The sequence below is a fragment of the Lissotriton helveticus genome, chromosome 9, assembly GCF_964261635.1.
Source record: "Lissotriton helveticus chromosome 9, aLisHel1.1, whole genome shotgun sequence".
In the NCBI taxonomy this organism is placed as follows: domain Eukaryota; kingdom Metazoa; phylum Chordata; class Amphibia; order Caudata; family Salamandridae; genus Lissotriton; species Lissotriton helveticus.
In genome coordinates, this window is record NC_136070.1 from 287,517,655 (window position 1) to 287,533,584 (window position 15,930).

Here is a 15,930-nt window from a genome sequence, read left to right on the forward strand (position 1 = left end):
GCGTTTAATTTATTTAGCAGGTTGAGGCCGCTAGAGTTGCGCGGAAGCGCTGTAGTCTCACGAGGATAGGGCCAGGAGTATTTCTAGTGGGCGTCTTGCCCCCCACTAATCACAACATGAAGGCAAAGTTCAGGTCGTGGGGACTTCAAGTTCAACCACCTGACCATTTCTTTTAATTAAAGCTATAATATTAATTAAGTGCAAAAAATGCATTTGCATTTGTATATTTTGATTATGGTATGATTCTCCCCTGATGATTATAGGATAAATGATGCTTACTTAGTGAAGGATGAACATAAAATGAATGCATTTTACAAGAAGGGTTGGAGCTATACCCAAGGAACAGTGCCAATATTAGTGTGAACCTTACACATGCTTACCAGGGGCTTGGTTTCAGGGAAGGTGTTTGGGGTGTGTCAGTCCCCCAAATAAATGCATTCTTGGCTCGGTAGTTGGGTTTGGGTGTCCTGAGTTGGGTTTTCTATCTCTGTGTCTGCTTTTCTGAGACACGAATGAATGCCAAAATAGCGACCTTTGCTGTAAAACAGGCGAAAAAGAAAGACAGAGATACACATTTTTTTGCGGAATTTTAAAATGTGAAACCGAATAACCTGAAATGATCAATACTGACTTCCCTACTTGTCCAAATTGTGTGATTCTCCACAGACTCCTTTTCCTTTATTATCATATATGAGCAAACTTTAAACACTTGAGTTCAGGAAGTCCACTTTACAATCACCTCTTATGTTTCATTTAATAGACTATAATGTTGCTCCTTCTATAATAAGAATCTAGGCCTCGTTTAGGAATTACATAATTATTGATTTTCCTTTTAGTTCCCTAATGGCATTGTCCTCTGTAGCAATAAATGTTTCTAATAAAGTCTTTCTATGCAGTGATATAATGTGATGTGCTAAGGGAAAACGCTTCCTTCCGCATGTTAAAGAAATACACTTGTTTTTAAATTTAAAGAGATTGTATTATATGTTTACATTATGTTTGTTGCATGATATTCTAGCTAAACGTTTACATGGCTCTAGTTTTAGAGCCAAGTCAAACCCATGGCTCAGCTCTGGCTCGCCCTATTAATTTGCCTGCTCACTCTCCTCTATCTGTGATTTGGGCTAAGTACATGGGGCCGTAAGTCACTTGATAAAATTATATGTAAAAGGCGAGGAGTAGAAACATGGAGCCTTGTCCACATGCACCGATTTGACAACTATACCATCAAGCCTTCTCATGGCTCTTGTAGCAGAGACAAAGAAGAGCGTGTGCAGTGGAAATTCTTTTAAAATAAGTGATCTCAGAGCACGGACTCCAGGCCACTGTGTTGCATGTGACTGTAGTCATGAGTTCCCAGGTGGGAGAACCAAGTCCAGGTGGAGTAGGCAGTGCCTAGATTTAGCGCAGTTGTTTAGGATGTAACATTCCTCAAATGCATTCCTGGTTTGGTAGTTGGGTTTAGGCGCCCTAAGTATGGTCTGCTATTTCTGTGCCTGTTTTCTTGTCGTTCTAATTTCACTAGGAGTTTTTAGCTTGTTAATTTTTGGGATTGGGATCTGTGGGCCAGATGTAGGTAAGTACCATTTACCGATTCTAAAAACAGAATTTTACCGATTCGGTATTTCAGAATCGGTAAATGCTATGTAGGTAAGTATTCGGTAAAGTTTACAGAATCTGTAATATTCGATAATTACCGATTCTGTAAATACCAAAACGGTAATTCCCATTCATTCCTATGGGTCTGGAGGCCCATAGGAATGAATGGGAATTACCGAATCGGTAAATACCGATTCGGTAATCGGGGAACACATTCAAGGGTGGCAGGGTGTCACATTGACACCCTGTTGCACCCCTAAATAGTGCATGGGTGCACATGTTGCACACATACATGCCCTAAGGGCATGTAAGTCTGCCACATGGCACTTTTGAAAAAGCACAAATTAGCTTTTTCAAAGGTTTTCGATATTTACCACCAATTTTTATTTGGTGGTAAATACCGAATCCTTAACCATGCAATGCACTCATTTGAGTGCTCCCTACATTTCAGATCCGGTAATTTACCAATTCAGTATTTTAAGGGATCGGTAATTTACTGATTCCTTAAATTAAATCTGAAATGTAGCCCCCTACATCTCAATAGCCTAATACCGGTCGGTGACGGACGAGATTCAGTAATTTCGGCTGTTACTGACCGGTAGTGGGCTACCTACATCTGGCCCTTAATATATAGAGAGTTACCAGTTTACTAAAAAAGTAGTAAATTTGCAGAATTCTTACTGAATGGATGCAAATTTACTACTTTTTGAAATTCACAAACATTGAAAATAGTGGCTTGGCGAGCTGCACCAGTCTCAAGTTTACAGGCATAATACTGTCAATCAAACACATAAAAGGTGATGGGAGGAACGCTTGCAAATAGTCTAACCAATGACAATCGCTCAGGGTGGCGTTCCTACTCACCATTTTAAGCCCACTGTGCCACTCTAGACAAAGGCCCACGTAATGTAAATCTGTACTCACATTGTTCCTCATGGAAACAGTGCATCCCAAAATTGGTCATCTCACCCTTCCATCGCGCAGCCAGTATTTTTAGTTGGTGAATTTGAGACTCACACCCCACGAATCTCGCTGGCTAAGCTATGCCACTAATCTTTACACGGGATTCGAAGCGTTCTCCCAACTTCTGGGACAATATGGAGCAAACAGCACAATTTAAAACACAAAATATTGATTAAAAGTGGTAAGGGTTAAACAATGGTTCAAAGGTTCCCTCTATTAAGGAGTTATTGCCATTAAAAGCGACTGTTATGCTTGAAGGTGCACTTACCCAGTAGCATCACTTTAAATTGCACAGTATTAAAGATATTTTTATTTGGGGATTGCAGGTTTTCTCTCGAGCAACTTTTAGAAAAAAGAGAGGCAATTGATACATTCCAAACACCACTCGCCTGTAACATTGGTGACATGTGGACAGCTTTTAAAATGCAGTTTTAGTGGCGGGTTTTGGAATTCTGTAGCATTAGATAAGTAATAACTAATAATTAAGTAGTACTCACTTTGCAGTTTGATGGCCAACTTAATGATATCCATTGTATTGATCTCAGAAGCATAAAAGGCTGAGAGAGTCAGGTTTGGTTTCGATCATGTGGGCTGTCAGTTAAACACAAAGAAAGCTATATACCTGATTCAGCTATCAATCTGATTTACCAATAACACATTTCTCTAAAATATCTTTTATATCAGACATCATAAAAAACACATGACAGTCTGAATCTTACCATATACAACACTGTCGTCTCCTGCTTAAAAGTGAAGCTCGGGTGCTCTCTATTTGTTGTGTCCAGTACGCAGCCCCTGCTGTCATTTGTGTCCACACACGAGGAGCCATAGTAGTAAGTAAGTGAGCCATAGTAAGTCCCATTAAAATGTATTCAGGGAAGATGAAGTGAGATCGCTTTCTTCTGAATTTCCAACCTGTCACAGATGAGCAAATGTGTGTTCCTACATAGTGTACCACTCGCTGCAGCCAGGCCCCATAGGCTGGCTATATGATGCTACACTATAAAGGGTGTTACTTGAAGTAAGGCAGAGTTGCTGACTTTGCCAAAAGGTAAGAACACCAAAATATAAAAAGTGGGTCTATTGGCTTTAGCAAGGAGCTAGCATATCAACATATATAAAGCAGATCTATTGTCTTTAACAAACAAGCATTTGCAATGCAATCTGTCTCACCTTTAGGACCTTAAATGTATTTAGCTATGCAGCACAAATATTCTGGATGCTGAAACATCTACTGTTCTTTAACATGGAGGGAAAGGAAGCACCAAACTGCATGACACATCAGGTATGGGAAAACATGGAGAGAAATATTGCCTTTCAGCGGGAAACAGCATAGTCCAAAACTCTTATTTTATTATAAAATCAGGGCCTTCGGTGGTCATATCACTGAAAATACAAGATTTGAAAAAAATATTATTGCCTACGGGTGCACGTGGCAAACAATTTCTATGGCCTGGAATCTAGAGAATGCTAAAGTGATTCTGATATTTTACTGACCTCTGCTGGTCATTTTCTGTCAAGAAAGTTAAATAGAGGCAGTTGCCAGAAATTTTTTAAAAAGAAAGTCCCTCAGCAGAAAGCAATTCTGGTATTTTACTGACCTCTACTGGTCGTTTTCTATCAATACAGTTAAATAGAGGCAGTTGAACAAGCAGAAAGCAATTCTGGTATTTTACTGACCACAGCTCCACAGCATGTGTGTCAGGTGTGCTGGCTTCGAAAGGCATCAGGGGCAGTGCGGGGATGCTGCAGAGAATAAAGTCTAGAACCTTTGAGGGGTAAGATATGCATTTTTGAAAATGCATGTCCTGCTTAACTGTAAAGCGTGCATTATGTGCGACTTGGGAAGGGTATTGAAAGACAGCCTGCCCTTCTTTATCATTAAATACCATATGCAGAGACTAGTGTCAGAACTAAAAAGCAGTTCCGGTGTGGTTCTTACGGAACCTCATGACATAGTTTGCGAGTTCGCTGAACATTTCGAGCGAGTTTATCGATCGTGCTCGGACTTACCGGAGGAGGATTCTTCCAACATACTGGCAGACATCCGACTCCCCACTCTTTTGGACCCCGATCAAGAGACATTGGAGAGTGCACTTACAAACAACGAGCTAGTGACGGCCATTAGGGATCTCCAGTCAAGTAAAGCCTAGGGCCCAAATGGTCTGCCTATTGAGCTGTACAAGCTCAAGCCCGAGAGATTGGCCCCCTTTTTGAAAAGTATGTTTGAAGACAGTAGAGAGGTGGGAGTACTACCACGAGACCAACGCATTGCTAAGCTGGTTGCCATTCCTAAGGCACGGAAACCTAAAGACAATTGTGCCTCGTACAGACCGATATCTTTACTGAACGCAGAGCCCAAGATATTCGCAAAGCTTTTAGCAACTAGACTCAGGCCAGTATTCGATAAACTTGTCCTCCCGGACCAATCGGGATTTATGCCACACGTAACACTGCTCTTAATCTACGTCGACTTCACGGAGTGCTGGGGCGCTGCTCCACTATCTAGGAAGATGCATTAGTAGTTTCTTTAGATGCAACAATGGCATTCAATACACTGGAATGGGCATACCTGATGGCGGTCCTTAAAAAGTTGGGCTTTGGCCCTAATTTCATCGGTTGGGTGCGACTCCTATACACGGAGCCATTGGCTCAAGTGATTGGAAAAACAACAAAACCTCGGAAGTGTTCGCGCTCGGTAGAGGTACGAGGCAGGGCTGTCCACCCTCGCCTGGAGAGATGACATGGATTGGTGCATGACACATGAGAAAACAGTGTATGTAGCTCATGGCTGTCCCCGGAAATGGATAGCGCTCTGGACCAAATGGAATGAGTATCGAGGGAATGTGTGTGAACCCCCACTTGTCCCCTCCCTTGACGAACCACCAACACCATGATATATGTATGTGAGTAGAATGTGCTAAACCCAGGGTTGTTCAAGATCATAATGTATTACACTTCTGCCTGATGATGATAAAGTAACACAGATATTCATACTGTTATTTGTATGCAATGACCACTTCTTTGATTGTTCAATAAAAAGAAATAACAAAAAAAATACCACCTGCAGCTCTTCTCCCAGTTGTGACATAGGGACTGCAGGGACACCCCAGTGTGGGTTCTAATGCCCTTGTTTAACCATGTCACTAACCACCTCCCATGACCCACTGTGTGAAGTGTTCGTAGCGCAGCATGCGTAGGAGGTTTCTGGCAGGGGCTGCGCCACGCCTGAATCAATGCCATACATATCCTGTCATAGGTAAGAAATTCTCTTAGTGGGAGCCCTCCTCTGGCACACAGGATCAGAAAGTCCACAATGAGCCCATCCTCATACAGGTCACCAACTGTAGACAGTCCATCCTCCCCCCAGTGTAGGACTTCCCAGCAGACTAGAGCCACAATTTCGCCGGGGAACCCGAGTAATGGTATTGCTGGGGGGTACGCAGGTATAATTTTAGTATATCTTAAAGCATTACGTAAGCAGATTTGCGCCATCTCCAGTAGTTGGGCCAGAAGGATGGAGTGGGTGGCATGTGGGGAGAGACTGGCATGTAATGTGCCTTCTCTAAACTGGTCCTCCACATGTTCAGTTGCAGTCAAGTAGTGCCCTGCAAGCCTATAGCCAGGCCATTGCAGTTACACTGCATAATAAAAGGATTGAACATCTGGTGTCCCAAGGCCCCAGAGGTGGGGGGATAAAAGTAGCTTAGATAGTGCTATACATTGACGCACTGTGTTCCAAATGAGCTCGATTAGCAATGTGTTAGGGTTATGAAACATTTTTTCAGGAATCAATCCTGGTAAATTAGCAAAGTGATACAGTAAACGTGGGAGCATCAGCATGTTTGAGAGGGCTATATGTCCCATTATCATAAGAGGTAGCATATTCTAGAAGGTCACTTTGGAGCCAATGGAGCAAACAGTAGTGATTATGTTGTCTTCAAGAAGGTCGACTGAGGTATGATATATTTTGCTGCCAAGGTATTTGAAAGAGTGTGGGCCCATTGTAATATGCGCGCTCCAAACACAAGGTTACTGGGTGGCAGTTGCAACAAAATGGGAATATAAATGTTTTGTTGGGGTTGACCCAAAGGCCAGAGAGAGCATGACATGTTTTCATTATTGTTTCCAAGGGGCCGAAGTCTGTATGAGATGAACGTAAAACAATAGCATATCATCCGCATAGAATGAAACAAAGTGTATGTCCTGCCCTTCTAGTATTCCCCAGTCTCTTCTGGGCGAGTGGAGTTTAATCGCTAAGGGTTCAATTGCTAGTGCAAACAACTGGGGAGAGAGCGGGCATAGCTGTCTGGTGCCTCGAGCAATATTATATGCCTTCGAGATGTGGGGGCAGGTTTTGAACCTGGCCTTAGGATTGGAGCAAAGGAAACCTATCCAATGAATAATTTTCAAGTCGAGATCATATCGATTCAACACTGCAAGAATGAAGTCCCCGGAGTGTGTCAAATGCTTGTTTTTTATTATTAGAGATACAAGCAGACTCTAGCCACATATGTGCAGTTCCATCCATCACATGGCCGAGATTCTGAATGTTGTCTTTGAGTGAAAAACACCACAAGAGGGCCCTGCACTCCTGCCGAAAAGCATAGAGCTCCAGCTCGGGGTACTTTGCAAAAAGATGGTAAGCTCTCCGGGGCCATGGACTTCCTGCAATTCCCCAACAATATTACAAACAAGCATATTGATGCCCCTGTCTCTTCTACCACCAGGATTGAAATCAAAATGAGTAAAAGCCCTTGCAGGTCATTTTGAGGCACTTCATGCTGGAGCAGCAGAGCAGTGAATATTAAATGAGCATATCCTGCTGCTCATGTTTTTTTTGTTCTTAATATATTTTCTGTATGGCCCGGTGTCCACCCAGAACACCACATCTTTCATGTTTATGCAGGTTGCGGGGAGAGTCCCAGTGCCCCACTGGCTGTCTACACGTAGGCCACAGGAGCAGGCAGCACCATTTAGAAAAACATTTTATCACTCAAGGGCCCCAATTCTCACTCGCAGTTCCAAGGTGCCCACCCAGAGCACCCTATAACATTAGGTTAGGTTTTGGGTAGCGGGGGAGTCTAAAGGGTCCCTGTGGCCCTGCCAGCTTCCTGCAAGCACCGGAGCTAGCCATGTTTATATTTTCTCTTAAACACTGGAAAGCCTCGTTGCCTACTTGGGGCACCCCACGACATTAGCCACATTTGGGACTCTGACGGGCGGTCCATGGCCCCCGCAGCCCCATCTGCTCCTCTGACAGTCCCAATCCCTGGTGTGGTGGGAACCAGAATTGCTCCCACCTAGCAGGAACAGGTTTTCATTTACTTCCACTGGGCGGGAGCAATTCTGAGTTTCCATGACCGCAAGAGCGCAGGCAGGGAGAAACGTTTGTGCTCCCAACTGGCAGGAGCCATTCTGTTCCTGCAGTTTGGGAGCAATAAAGACTGTCCTACCCACACTCTTGCAGGTAAGGATACAATGGTGTCCAGTGGGTTGGAGACCCAGTACACCACCCAAGAGCTGGCCCTGGAGACCTTTTGGCTTACATTACATCTTTGAAAAGACTATTGAGAGAAACTTAGTTGCCCGAGAAGAAGAGGACTTTACTCTTCTACAGGAGATTGCTAGACAGTAGACAATCTTAAGGATTCCATGTATCACATTGTAAAACTCCCAGAGTGTTGTGAGTTTATAGATTTGTCACCACACTAGATCACTAATTAACCAATAGAAAAGAGGAATGCCTTTGTAGTGAGGCCAAACTTCTCGTGGTTAAAACTGACAAGAAAAAAACATCCCCAAAACAAAGTCCAGGACACTTAGGAGCCTATGCAGATCTTCTGATGAAAAAGAGAGGAGGCGAAACGTAATCTTTGCTTGTACTGCGGCAAGGCCAGACATTTTTCCAAGGATCATTTGGCAAAACCCCTCAATACCCCCAATTCCTCATACCATAAAGGTACATAAGCTTGGAGTGATTGAGTGAGGGAAAGGGTAGTGAGGAAAGGAAATGCAAGGAAGGAGACCTGTAAAGAAAAGATAAAGACAATTCTAAATTCTTCTAAAGCTGCTGTTGACCTACAGCAATGGTCTAGGGTGTCACAGTGGAGGAGATCAGTGTGACCAGGTTGCTCAGCACAATAAATCTAATGCACGTTTTGCATTAAAACGTACCATTACTGACAAGGCACTAAATCTCACTTACCATGCTCGCATCCAATCCTACCCTGAGACGAATGGGAAAGGGTGGGTTCTATGCCTGTGAATGATGTCTGGCCTGTGCAGCGATGTAGCCTGCAGTGCATTAAAGTATGACGCCCGCACCATCACTGGCCTACAATGGATATCAGCCAAGACCCCCATGGAACCTAAGGGCTTTAGAAAGGTAAGCCCTGTGTTGTGAGTCACATTGTAGAAAGTTGATTTACTGCCTGGCTTCCAGTTCCTTGTTCAGAGCAAGGTTGGGCAGGCAGCTTGGGACAGGCAGCCCATACTTAAATAAATTGATGTACTGAATATTTTTTTACAGAAAAGATGTAGGAATTTCAGATAGGAGCAGCCCCAGAGCCCCGAAGCAGAAACCCCCCCTACTTTCATAGGCTACTTTCATAGGCATACCACGATAAAGGGGGAGATTATCAGCTAGATATTTCTGAAAAACACAATAAAAGGATGCCTCAATTAAAACAAACTTGGGACAATGATGGGTAAATAAAGAGAATTAAATACAATTCAAATAATACCCTTCAAGGCAAAGAATTGTAATGCATATGGGCACGTATTATGTAATAGGGGCAAACCGGTACAGCGCACTCTATTAAAATCAATGCACTTTTCACCAGGACACAATGTACAATATGGCCCTTGATAGCCACAGCTCTTAATGCTTAAGTTTCAATACAATGATTTTTACAGCAAATCGCTATGAAGGCACCTGAAAGTCGAAGCAAGCAACTGTAACCAAACGTCTTTACACTATTTAGGTACGATATTTAATTAGACACAAAATTAAGTTAAGTTATTACAAAATAAAAGCATAGTTAATGAAAAATCACACATTTAACATAAAAGTGTGGTGTTAAAGATTTTGCCTACAATACATAATTCATACATCAGTAAATATGAAAGGCCGGGGTTGCCAAAGAATCAGTGGTTGACCACTGTTCACAGTGAGAATCAATTGATTGCTACATGGTAAGTAAACTTCCACACTCCTCATGGTCAATAAGGGCCAGATGTATCATTGATTTGCATTGTCCTTGGGTCAGGCATGGTGTTGCAAGGACAACTCAATCCTTAAGTCAGAGTTACCAAGCAATGCAAGACCACCTTGCATGGCCGTGCATTACTTGGTAAATCTGGAGTAGCGCAAGGTAGCACAAGTCCTGGCCTTGCGGTACTCTGCCCTGGAAAGGCTTACCATGGGTGGAGCGGGGGTGTACCCACACATTCACCCATGGATTTTGGTGCATTCCCAGATTTCCCAAGACTGGTAAACCTGGGAATGTGTCCAAAAGCTATGCTTTCCCAATAGAGGTGCAACAAGGAGAAATATCTTTATGTCACCTCGTTGTTTCCTCTTTCTAAGAGTGCTGCACTGTGCAACACACTTAGGAAGAGGAGAAAGACTCTAAGGATTGCTTCTGTACAGGAAAGGGTTCCTTACTGCACAAAAACAATCCTGCCTTCTAAAAAAATAAGTATATGCTGTATCGGTTTGGAGTACACGAAACCAAAGATTTGCAACCAAGTTGGAAAGGGAAGTATCATAACGCAACTTGTAGACTATGTGGATATCATAAGGAGTCCCTATGCCATGTGATGTGTGTCTGTCCTACAGTCAGTGAAGCGAGAAGAACGCTTTTAAAACCAATTTTAAAAGAGCTTAATATTCATACTTGTAGGCAGACTATTACCCGCTGGGCAGGGGGATCATCAAACATTTTAATTTGTCGAGGTGTAAAGTTTTTAACCTTGATTGACACACTCTTAAAAAAAGCGGACATTGAACCTGTGAATATGGTTACTAATGAGTTGGAAAATCTTGTACAGATCTAGACATAATGATGCACTTTACTGTGAACTTGTGAACATGGTTATTAATGAGTAGGGTCATTTTTGTACATATCCAGGTATAATGATGTATTTTATCACGAAATTGCTTTTTAACTTACATTGCAATAACTTTAAGTGTTATTTTTTATGGTTGTAAAAAACCAAATAAAGAATTTCTTCAATCCTGCCTGCAACGCAGGCACCCTTTTACCATGACACAAGGGTGCCTGCGCTGGAGCTAGGCTGCACTCTGTGCACCAGTGCAAGGAGAGAGCAGGAATGCACTGTATCTTGCTAGGTAGGCACATTCCTGCCCTCTCCATTTGATGTAGCAGCATGCAGCAAATTCTCTTGCTGTATTGCGCTGCATCAAAGCAGGCGTGGCCGGCACAGGTAAGATTGGTGGGTGGAGCAGGGTGGGGAGGAATCGACAGACGACGGGATAGGTAAATTAAATAAAAATACGTACCTTGTGCTCACCGCATTGCCAACTCAAGGATATGGCGAGCGCAAGGTAAGTGGTTTTATTTATCTTTTTATTTGATTTTAATTATCCAGTCGTCTGTTGACTCCCCTCTGCACCCCTCCCGTCCCCACCACTCTTACCTGTGCTGGCTGCGTCTGCGTCAAAGTTTGATAAATCTGGCCCTAAATCTTTGCAACATTCATCTGATAACACTGATCCATTTACATTCAGAGACTCAGATAAGAAACAATGTAATCTCTATGGGGCTACGGTGGACTTGGTCAATTACTTGCCATCTTACCAATGGTACCACACCTGGTTCTACTACAATGCCGTAGGTTGCAAGTTTTCATTTTTTGTGTGGTTTGACCAACATAAATATGGCTCCTGCGTTGATAGTCTTGGGGAGAATCACTGTCAGTTTCGGGTAGAGGTTACCAGTTTGATGCTGAGTCTTTGTGGGTCTCTTGGTCTCTGATACTGTATAAAAAATCTTTATAGAAACAAGTTAAGCAGGCAAATATGATTTAGTCTTAAAACGGTCACGGACATAGGAGAGAATGAATGCTTCAAACAAGTTTCAGACCTACAAAGTATGTGGCATAAACATGTGTACATCTGCCCAGATTTATAAGGCTTTGCATTGCCGCATTTTGACACAAATTAACACAAAGTCTTGCAGGGTATTTACTTTCCTGAGCGAAAAGTGTTTTGCACTCAACATGTGACCTTTTCTCAGTGCATAAATACCTTTACACGTTTGGAACCACTTTACACCCAGGAGGCATTACAAGGGTGCATCAGTGTAAATACCCTTGAGTTTCCAAAGCAAAGAGCAATGTACTAACTCAGGTCAGGAGCTGTGTCCTTAAAACAGGCATTTATTATGGGAAATGTGTTTATTTGTCTGAAGATCCGTGGGCTGCATGTGTGTTGCAGAGTACAGCACGCATCCAGTGCATGGGATTCTTCTGTGTTAGTCTAGGCATACAAATTTGTAATAGAAGGTCATTCATCCAGTACAAATCCTGTGCTGGGTAGTGCACAGTCACCTTTGCTCCATGGTGCAAGGTTTTGTGGTGCGTGCACCACCAAAGAATGTAACAGCTATAGCAGTCCAATCTTAGCAGATTTGGGTCTGCGGCTGGGTATCTCCAATGCGCAAAGGAACACAGCAAATTTGACTAATCAGCTGCATGAAATATTTGTAAATTTGGCCCCTCATTTTTTATAGAGAGATAGATGATAATAGGTGATACAAAAACAGATAAGAAAGAATGGAATATCAACGGGTTACATATCGAAACCGTGAAATATTATAAATACCTAGGAATAACATTCGACGATAATATGTCCTATAGACAGCATTTAAATAACCTCAGAGCAAAGTCACCAGCCTTGTCCTTTGCTTTTAGAAAGCTGAGGGACAAGTTGTCATGTCCAAACCATGACCATTTACTGAAGGTCATGAAAGCAAAGCGAATATGTGATGTTACAACGCAATCAAAATGATCGCTGTATGTAACATCGCAGTTTTTACAACGCAAGTCATTACAACGACTTGCGCTGTAGGGCTTAGGAGTAGTAAGATTTACTATTCTAACACCAGTCTACGTACAGTAGGGAAGGTGTTGGAATAGTAAATCTTACTATTCCTTAGGTTATAGCGCCCTCCAGTGCAAGTCGATGTAACACTTGCATTGTAATGGCAGCGTTCTCAATGCATCGCGGTGTAATCACCGCGTTGTAAAGGATGTTTCCCAAGCAAAGCTGATTCCCTCTTTGGCTTACGGCTCAGTGATTTTCGTGGTAAAGAGACTAAAATTCTTGATGACCTACAAATAAAAGTCTTTACATCAGTCTTTGGGATCCTTAGGCATATAGGACATGCAGTTTAGAATTTGGTCTGAAAAGGCAAACTCTGGTACGGCAATCTGCCTTTCTAGAAATGCTATATTCTCTGTTTCGCTCAGAACTGGGTACCCTCGCAAACCAATGCTGGCAGGAGATATCGAGGTATGAGCATGCTAGGAGTTGGAGAGCCTATTTAAGAGCCTATTTAAGAGAGAGTTTACACAATTTTAAGTGCCCATCCTTTGAAGAAGAAGTTCGGAGCAAAGCAGTTCGTAAACAAACAATACCTGATGACTCACTTAAAACCATCTCTTGGGAACAAATGTATTTAATTGCGGTTTGAGAGATACCTGACATAGGATGGAATACCCAAATGGGAAAAAACTGGTCCAGAAAAATTTGTAGGCTATGTGGCTTCCATGACGAATCTTTAACACACATAGTAACTACATGCCCCCAACTGCTAGAAGAGCAGAAGACTCTGTTGAGACCCATTTTTAACGAACTTGGGGTGAGCACATGCCGACACGCCATTATTATCTGTCTCACTGGGAATATGCCCTGCTTAATCCCACAATTTTTAAAGTTTATTTATATTGCCGAAAAAAACTATTAACTAAGACTGATAATGAATGTTAAGACAGGAACGTGTTGTTAAAGACTTTAATGCTAAAAAGATAATCTGCTTCTAAAAGTTCTGTACATAACTTTGAATTGAAGTTTAAAAAGGTTTTAAATTGTCACAGTAATAGGATAAACAAATTTGAGATGTATGACAAATGGTTTAAAAATTTTTTTTATATTAGTATGTGGAATTGTCTTCCAGCCATTAGCACAAATACACCTTATTCATTGCTGCTCTTTATTATTGCTGCTAACTTTTCAGTATAAAGCTGTATATTTTATTGGCAAAATAATGTTCTTAACCTATTGTGTTTTATTCCTGATTGTAATGATGTGTATTAATTAACAAATAAAGTAACTACTACATATAGAGAGATAGGTGAGAAGGCAGAATACTAAATTTATTTAATTTCAACCGGCCTCCAACTTAACAACAAAACTATTTCTGGACACCCAATAATTAATAAGAGGATATACCCTAGATAAAACATATACAATGAAGCAACAGTGCTAAGTCCCTTACAACATGTTCATGGGTTACAAGTTTTCAATAGAGTAGAATTCCATTTAGACACCAGAGGGTCACCCAGGCCCCCTACTCCATTGCTATAGCTCTCTTTTCCTCTAAAATGCAAGATCCAAAACCCTGGAGACCACCCTACCCTCTTTATAGTGGTGAAATAGGCCCAATAAGGCCTCGGTGTTGCAATGCACTTCCTTCCTGCTCTACAACCTCTGAAATGACATCTGTAACCGTCCACCTTTTAGGCAAGCTAATACCATATCTAAGAACCTGCCTAGTGGGTTTATGAAGTTAAGACCATTTAAGAAAGTCCTAGGATGTAGCTTGCTAATCCTATGCAGGGTAAAATATGCCCTGTGTAAAAAATGTAACTGATTATATTTGAGCCAGGCATTGTGTAACACATTGAGTGGGTAGTCCAGTATTCTACTCCACTATGCCCCATTAAACTTTCTGACCATGTCTTATGCTGGCCTTATTAAGTACTGCCTATAAAATACTAGAAAGGGTCCAAGCTGAGACATTTGTACTTCCTAAAATATTAGGTGTCTGCTCCTAGTCCTCAGGCAAATTGCTCTGCGTTGGTAGTATAGAACTCTAATGGAAGTCTATCTATACCAGAAGTCTGTGCGGTTACCATTTACAGGAGTGTGCGCTTCGTCTGTCAGCAAATGCTACCAGAGATAGAGTATCGTTTTCCATGAGCTCATTTACCTCAGTCAGGAAACACAAATTGTTCCTTCTTTATAAGTGCATATAAACGCCATACAAGGCCCCAGTGATTTCCTCCTCTAAGTGCAACCTATTGTCTCTCCAAGCGCTGATCATCGTTATGTGGGGACCTCAGAATTCTCCATTAACCAGCCTTTTGAGCCGCCAACCCACATGGTCTCCCTCCAGATGTTGCCAAGCTGTACCAAACTATGTGAGAAGTGCATGTTATACAGCACAGTGTTTTGGTTGCATTGGCCTGTCTCTATCTAACCTGTCAGAGCATCTCCGATCTAGTTGGGTCCCGTATAAACTCCCCTTTATAGTCAGTAATTGATGTCTCTAGAGTTCTTCTTCTTTAGAATACTAGTGAATGGTTTCTCTGAGCAGAAGGCAATATGCATCATAGCACTGCAGGCACCATGCTGGTATCACTAGTAGTGAGTTATGGTCTGAAATGGTTTTACCAAAATGTTCAGGGAGGTCCATTGATGTCTATAGTGTCCCGGTAGACCCTATCTGGTTCAATCTAACATGTAGGTGATGAGCCTGGGGATAATAAGAGTACTCTCTAAGCAAGGAATTCTTTTTTTTATTTTTATTTATTTTTTTATTTTTTTTTGTTTTTTTTTTGTTTTTTTTATTGTCCTCATTTGCCATCCCTTTTTCCCGAAAAGGGTTCAAACCAACCTCCTTGTTAATCTCAACATCGTGATTTTTGAACACCCAATGGTGTTATGTGTAACCCAGAGCTGAGAAGGAGTTTATTTGGCTCTATTTAGGTTTTTCAACCTGTAGGACCTGATCGATTCGAGGCTGACCCTTGGTCCAAGAGCATTAATGGCATAATCATTGGACCCGGGGGAAAAAAAAAAAAAAACAAGAAAAAAAAACCCCGGGTTCACTTCCAGCTAACCAAAAGATCCCAAAAGGCCAAATTACGTTCACTGGCATGTCTTTGCAGGTCCATTTTAGAAGTCTCGTATAGAGATGACAACCACCGGGAATGTAAAGGAGGTTTTTTTTCTATCCATTGAATACAAATCTGCCTTCTTGCCAGTAAGATCGCATAAAAAAGGAAAGACCTCTCCGTTCCTCTAATATTATCTACTATTCCAAAAATAACAAGTGA